Below are 7,430 nucleotides of genomic sequence, written 5' to 3'. Positions count from 1 at the left end.
GAAACTCGTTCCCCAGACTGGTTTCTCCCCAGACTTCAATCTACAGCTGTTCAAGTCCAACTATTACATATTTTTTATGAATGGAGGATTCCGGTATACTGGTGTATGGAATATCTTTTTTTTTATTCTTTTGTTTTTCTTTCCTCTGTTCAGCTACTGTAAAAAATATATATATCAGTTTCATTCTGCCTTTTCTTCTTGTTTGTTTGTTTGTTTGTTTCTGTTTGCCTGTCTGTCTACCAAACACTTTTCAATTTGGTGCCGGTCGATAATTTCTTCAGCAGTTTCCTTCATGACTCGTACAGTTGTTCCTTGGCCAAATAACTTCAGATACATTTTTTTCATTCTTTTGATGGTATACATTTTAAAGGGATCTGTGGGGTCAAAGGCCAAAGCACACACAATTTTTGGGATCCTATGTACTTATATATTCCTTAATCATCATGGCAATTTGAACAGAAGTAGGTCAGTGTAACGTAGCTGTGTGCTGACTATCTAGCTTTCCTTCGGGTATGTTGCCAGTCTTTGTTTCAGTGTGTGTCTATTCTTATTAGTCCACTGTTTTGGCTTACGATTTTTCCATTTTCCCTTATTTCTCTCTCCTTTGTTATTTCTTTCTATTATCTGTCTGCCTATTGTCTGTCTGTCTTTTTAGTATTTCTTCCTTCATGAATCTGACTTCTTTCCTTAGTTTTCTATTTCCTCCTTCCTTCCCCCCCCCCTTTTTTTTCCTCCCATTATTTTCCTTCTCTCTCTCCCCCCCTCTCTCTCTGATGTAAATATAAATTGTTTACTTCCGGTCGAAACCTTGGTACGCAAAGGAAGAGGAAGTGGAGGGGGAAAGAAGGGAGGGAAGGAAAGGAAGAAAGGGAAGAGAGGAAATCGACTGGGAATAGAGAGGGGAGGGGCGAAGTGGAAGAGGGTTGAAAGAGGGATGAAGAGGAAGAGTACGAAAGAGAGGTGAGGAGGAAGAGGAGAGAAAGAGGGGTGAGGAGGGAAAGAGGGAAACAGGCGTGAGAAAGAAGAGGGGAGAAAGGGAGGTGAATTAGAAGAGGGGAGAAGGTGAGGAAGAGGCATGTACGAGTAATATGTGGAGGAGGGCAACGAGGGTAGTGAGGAAGCGGGGAGATAGACAGGAAAGGGAGGTATAGAAAAAGAGAGCAGAGGTGAAAGAGAGGAAGTGAAAGGAAAGAGGAGGAGGGAGGAGGAGGAGGAGGAGGAGGAGGAGGAAGTGGAGAAAAGAGGGGAAACAGGGGTGAGGAGGAAGAGGGAGATATGAGGAAGGAGGGGAGAGGTGAGGGGAGGAAGAGGGAGGCGGGATGTGGAGGAAGAGGAGTTACAGGGGACGGGGGATGGGAAGGGAGTGGGGAGGTGAAAAAGGAGGACGGGATAGGAGAAGAGGAGGCCCGAGAAGGAAGAAACAGAAAAGAGATAGGAGGAGGAAGTAAGGAAGAGAGAGGAAGGGGAGAAAAGAAGTGAAAAGAAAGAACTAAAAGATGGGAAAAGAAACAGACGAAGAAAAAGGAAGAAAATGACAAAACAAGGAGAGAGAGAGAGAGAGAGAGAGAGAGAGAGAGAGAGAGAGAGAGAGACGGGAATGAGTAGGAGAGGAGAGGGGAGGAGGGTGAGGAGGGAGAGCATCTGTAAGAGGATGGCCAAAGGGAGTAAGGGGGAAGAAAGGGAGAAGGGAGGAAAGGGGGATGAGGGAAGAAGGGAGGCTGGAGAAGGCGAGGTAGAGCACAGAAGGACGATTTGATGGAGGGGAGGGAGAAAGGCAAGGGAGGTAGGGAGGGAAATGGAAAGGGGGAAAGGGAGGGAGAAAAAGGAAAGGTGAAACAGAAAGAAGGGTCATGGAAGAGAAGAATGGCGGTAGGTAAAATAAGATGGAGAAATTAATATAAGACAATAGCCTAATAAGAAGAGAAAAATAGTTGACAACCATAATATTCTATCAATCTATAGCCCGACGCCCTAATCCCGAAAAGGGTGGCCGCAGACAAAACGCCTCCAAGTCGCTCTGTCACCCACCATTTGACTGTCCTCCCCCCAGCTCACTCTCCCCACCTCCAAGTCGCTCTGTCATCCACCACTTGACTGCCCTCCCCCCACCTCACTCTTCCCTCCCTCATATACCTCTCAACTCCATCCCTCCACCTCATCCTTGGTCTCCCCCTCCCTCTCCCTCCCTCCACTTCACCTACATACACCCTCTTAGTCAGTCTTTCATTCTCCATTCTCTCTACATGTCCTAATAAAAGAACACAATATGACACAACAGGAAAAATGTATTACAAATTCATAAATACAGCTGCAAATTTTGAGGGGAAAAAACACTACTCTCCAGCAAAAAAAAAAATAAATAAATGGAAGACAAAAGATGAAACAGGAAATGAAAAAAAGAAACGAAAATGACCACAAAACAAACAAGCAAATGCATCACCTACCTCCTACCAGGTGGTCAAAGGGCCGTGTATCTGACTTTGCCCTGTGACCTTGACCTTTGACACAAACCCAAACTATGTAATTTTTGCATGACCCTTAACCCTTCCATTAAGCTGGTTCAAGTCAGATAAAAACTACTTGAGTTGACTTTGATCAGTGACCTTGACCTTTGACCTTTCTCTGTGCTACAAAAACAAAGCTCTTTATCCTTGTTATAACGCGAATAATTCCACAGAGTTTAGTATATATTGGATAAAAGACTTGCTTAAATTTGACTTTTAACTTATTATTATAAATCACAATAGGTCAACCTCTTGGGGTGACACAAGGGTCGTTGTTTGACCGTGTTCCGTGACCTTGACCTTTGATTGATTGCTCTCGTACTTGAATCCCTTCGTTCTTGCCTGACGCTTAACCTTTCCACTAGGTTTGGTTTAGATCAAATCAGAAATGAGTTGACGTTGCCCTATGAACTGACTGTTCTCGAGATCGAAGGCTATGATTTTGCTCTGTTCGTAATCTTTCCATAAAGTTTGGTTTACATCGGATAAGGCTGCTGAAATTTACCTTGTCATGGGACCTTATTAGTTTGGCTTGTTGTTCTAAAAAAATATACATAATTACTCGGGGGCTGACCCTTAACCCTTCCACCGTTTGCTTAATATTTAATCAAAACTGATTAACTTGCTATCACACACAAACACACACATGGGTCGAAATTTGGCCTTGTCCTCTAACCATTACCTTTGACAGATTCAAACACTTCAGTCTTGTCCTGCCCTCAATCATTCCATCAAATTTGGTCTGAACTGAGTAACTCTATTCAAGCTGATTTTGCCAGGCCAACGTTTGACACAGCTCTGTGGCCTTAACCTCTGACCTACTGTTCTAAAAAAAAAATTGGCTTCCTCATTTATTGATTCTCAGTCCTTCCATCAAGTCTGGTTTTAACCAAATATGACTGAGTTATTCTGTTCACACACACACACGCACGCACACAAACACACACACACACACACACACACACCGCATAAATCTCAGTACCTTTCTCTCTCTCTCACACACACACACACACACACACACACACACACACACACACACACACACACCACTCGCTGGCGCAGTGGTAACGTTCTCGCTTGCCATCTGGTAGACGGGAGTTCGCGCCTCGCTCAGGTTGCGAAAAGTTTCACTGACGAACTGGGTGGTTTCTGTCCCCCTTGAGCAAGGGGACGGGTGTGTGGGTGTGTGAAGGTCACAGCCTTGCCCTTAGATCGGACTATATGAGCTCTCAGCTCCCTTCCGGGAGGGTAAAAGCTGACGATCACGACCATCAAGTGATCCTGACCGACCCGGTGAATTACACACACATACACGCTGCTTAAATCGCAATACCTTCTCTCTCTCTCTCTCTCTCCCTCTCTCTATCTCTTCCCCCGCGAGCGTGAGTGCAGGAAGTACCCCCGGAAAATAAGGTTACGCCATCTTTATGAAAACTACTGAGGGCCGAAGATTTCCCCTTGACGCTGTTTTGTTTTCTTTCTCATCCTGAACCACTTGACTCCGATGACGCACATTTCGTCCTATTTTATTCAATCATTAATTTTATTCATCTTGGGGGGAAGCTCTTGGAACTGGAGGGGTTATATACACCTTTATTAACCGTCTTCTTTACTAGGGGGCTCTCCTTAGGTCGAGTAAAGTCGTCTGGTAGGAGCAAAAATAGAAATGAAAGCAAGATGTCTAGTGAAGGTACTGATAAAATTACTGTGTACTTCGTGATAAGCCGTAAGCGCGAGTAATTTAACCTCTTCAGCACAACGATATGTCTTACCCCTTCAATCCTCTGCCGTACTGTACTTCTCGTTTTGAGCAGACTTCCACCATATGATTTAATTCAACTTTGGAAAGACGGGGAAGTATGCGCTGTGAAAGTGGGTGACGTAAGTCGGTTGATAGTCGAAGAAATATTTTTCATGGTAATCACGACATCAGACAGAGCAGAAGTGGGTGGTTTGGATGATGAGTGAGAAATGAGCTGGGACGGTAGTGGGTGATGGGCATGCGGGTGGAAGTATACCCTGTGAAGACGGGTGTTCGACTGTATGTAGGCCGGTTGAGTGAAAGTTAAGGAGGAAGAGCCAAAAAAAAGGTTGCGTTGGCTAGAAAAAGTGGGTACTAATGGCTAAAATGACGGTGGGTGGTTGGCATGGGTGAAACGAACACAACCTGTAAAGATGGGTATTGTACCAGGAACGGTGCTGGTGATGCGAAGTTGCGAGTCACGGATGTCTCTTAGCATGTGCAGGGATTGAAAAAGGGCCTGGTGGGTGGGTAAGAGTGGACGGGACAGGCTGGGGTGATGTTGGTAGAGCGCAAAAGGGAGCAGTGTAATGGGGCCAGTATGGATGTGGTGATGGTTTACGTCAAAGACTTCTCCAGGAAAAAGAAGGGAAGGAAGAAGCACTCGGGACTGATAAGATTTTATTCGCCTGGTTTCTCGTGACACAGGTAAATAGTGGAGTAAAATCTCTCGTCACAATGTCCCACCCATTTCAGTGGCAAAGCTTCAGTAGTGTCCCATATAAGAAGTGGAACGAGGCAGGTCAATACTGGAATCGTAACTTTTAGCAATACCAGCAATAGGGTCAAGAGTTTTTTTAGTGAAGGATAAAAGCGAATGAAGGCATTTAATATCACTAAGTGGAAGTTTGTTGACCGATTACGGTGAAGTATGTCACAAAACTGCTTAACCTACTGATCTGCTATTTTTTCTTGCTTACTGATGTGCATTAGAATAAACAATCACTAAGCTGTCCTCTTTTTTTTTTCTTTTCTTTTTTTTAATGCATTATCTTACAGTTTGTATCTGTGAGTAAATGAATATAATTTCGTTAACTCCAGTCCTCAGGTGTCTTTGTTCCATTATTCTTGCCAAAACCAAAAAATTTTGCAGAACTCTGAACAGCCTTCCAGCTTTGGAGAGGTTAAATAACGATGCGTCTAACTATTCAGATGACATACAAATCAGTGCAGCTTAACATCTTTTACTGTGCTCAGCTTGAGGCATTACCACTGTTAGTACGGAGAGCTCTGGAGGTTTTCTTTGAAGCTATTACCACTTGCTTGTGAGAGGCTGGGTTACTGACGCTCATTCACACTAAAATAGTCCCGTGTCCCGTTACTAACCATTTCCATGCTTGCACACAGTCCAGTATTTATATTAAGAAGATTTGTTAACAGCACAAAACTCACTTTGAAAACGTAATTAATAACTGTAATGTGAAACTGTTAGCACTGTACCAACCCAGTCTGTTAAACAATTGTAATTCAAGATGCAGCTATCATGCAGTTTTCCACTTATCATAATTTTCAAACAGGCCTATATCTAACCAGCAACGATGCCCAGTGCCCTTTTCCTTACAGGTGAATACAGTATACTTCACGTGAAAGTAGAGTCGCTATATTCGTCTGTTTTTATATTAATCATAATGTTCAGAGCCATGGTCCTGTGTCACCGAGTTGAGATCAGCTTGAGCAACAACTAACAGAGTGGGGAGCAGTGGGGTTCAGTCAGATATCAGGGATTCTTGTGACCACATAGTCATCCTTCTCCCCCCCCCCCCTCCACACCTTGCAACTCATCACTGTATCAGAAAAAAGACCAGAAACAGTTTAGTTGCAGCTGCTAACATGCTCTTGACTATTAATAAAAAGAATATCGCTTCGTTAAATTACTGGTTAAGAGAACGAACAAAAACTCCACGAAGGTGTTTGTGTGTAGGATGGTTATACATGACTACTGAAGCTGTTTCTGGACACTGCCGTATTTAATAACTTCATTTAATTCTTCGTGACTGATTGCATCACTGACTGACTGAATAAACTTCAGGTTATAATCAGTGTTAATCCCTTCCTATAACCATTTCACCTGTGTGTGTGTGTGTGTGTGTGTGTGTGTGTGTGTGTGTGATGGCACGCTAGCCTGACATTTAATAATTTCCAGGGCATCAGATTTAAACGAGAGATGGAGTGAGTGGATGAAGAACGGAGATGATTTATTGCTCTTTTGATATTTCGCGCACTGAATAAAAGCATATATGAAGGTGTGGGCAAACTGTGAAAGCTTCAGGGGGAACAACAGTGAGGCAGAATGATGTAAATGACTCCTATTTCCGTACTCTAAAGGTTAATGGTTCTGTGACAGCATCTGGTCGGTAGAACTATGCATTGCTTTTGTTACAGAGGGTTGTAATTCAAGTGACTTCATTAAGTGGCTTCGCAGATTTCGTAACACTTAGTATCCCCTTGTACGGTTATGATGCAAAGGGTGCCGATGTATAAGTGATATACAGGTGCATGTTTGCAGAACTCTCTTACGGGGCCAGTCTATAAACAGCTCTGTCTCTGAGTCATATTAACCAGACGAGTGTGTTATGAAGTACGGCAGCCAGTCCCGCGCCGCACTACCAAAGCAGTCTATAATGTTGTACTGTAATACTAGATCTGTAATTTGAACATCGCATTTACAGTCTCCAGGTATAAAAAGTATGTGAAAAAGATACTGTACTTGTCACAGTGATGAAAAATAAAGGGGGGGAGGGGCTAAAACGTCCAGTAAATGGACACAAACAAATGTCAGTAACTTTTCAGCTTGCAGACTCATGGCATCCCACAGCAGGCCACATTTGTCTGTTTGTCTGTCTCTCCATGCTCGGTTTCACAGCTAAGGGGAGTGACATTAACTGCTCCTCGCCCTCCCTCTCTCCTTCCCCAATTCCCACCTAATTAAAGAAATAACTCACTTCTTGAAATTCTTTTTGTATGTATCTCAGTCATGTTTTTAGGATGATCTGGTAAATACAGTGAACACTGCTCTAGTAAGCTCTAGTATCATTATTAATTCGCAGAGGAAAAGGCGCTACAGAATCTCTAATGAACCTAAAATAGAAACCTGAGGGAGAAGGAATAATTCCCTCTCCCTCAGG

At 43.4% G+C, this 7,430-nt stretch overlaps 1 protein-coding gene across 6 annotated transcripts in view; it reads right to left on the bottom strand.

Moving 5' to 3' along the window:
* LOC145404465 (ras-related and estrogen-regulated growth inhibitor-like protein) overlaps positions 1-7,430 on the bottom strand; it is a 392,258-nt gene that overhangs the window by 22,234 nt on the left and 362,594 nt on the right. The window lies entirely within an intron of this gene.

The sequence above is a fragment of the Coenobita brevimanus genome, chromosome 63 (genome assembly GCF_032717465.1).
Source record: "Coenobita brevimanus isolate Jiangsu-jjx chromosome 63, ASM3271746v2, whole genome shotgun sequence".
Lineage (NCBI taxonomy): Eukaryota > Metazoa > Arthropoda > Malacostraca > Decapoda > Coenobitidae > Coenobita > Coenobita brevimanus.
Note: the sequence above shows the minus strand (reverse complement) of the source record. Positions and strands in the feature narration are given on the sequence as shown.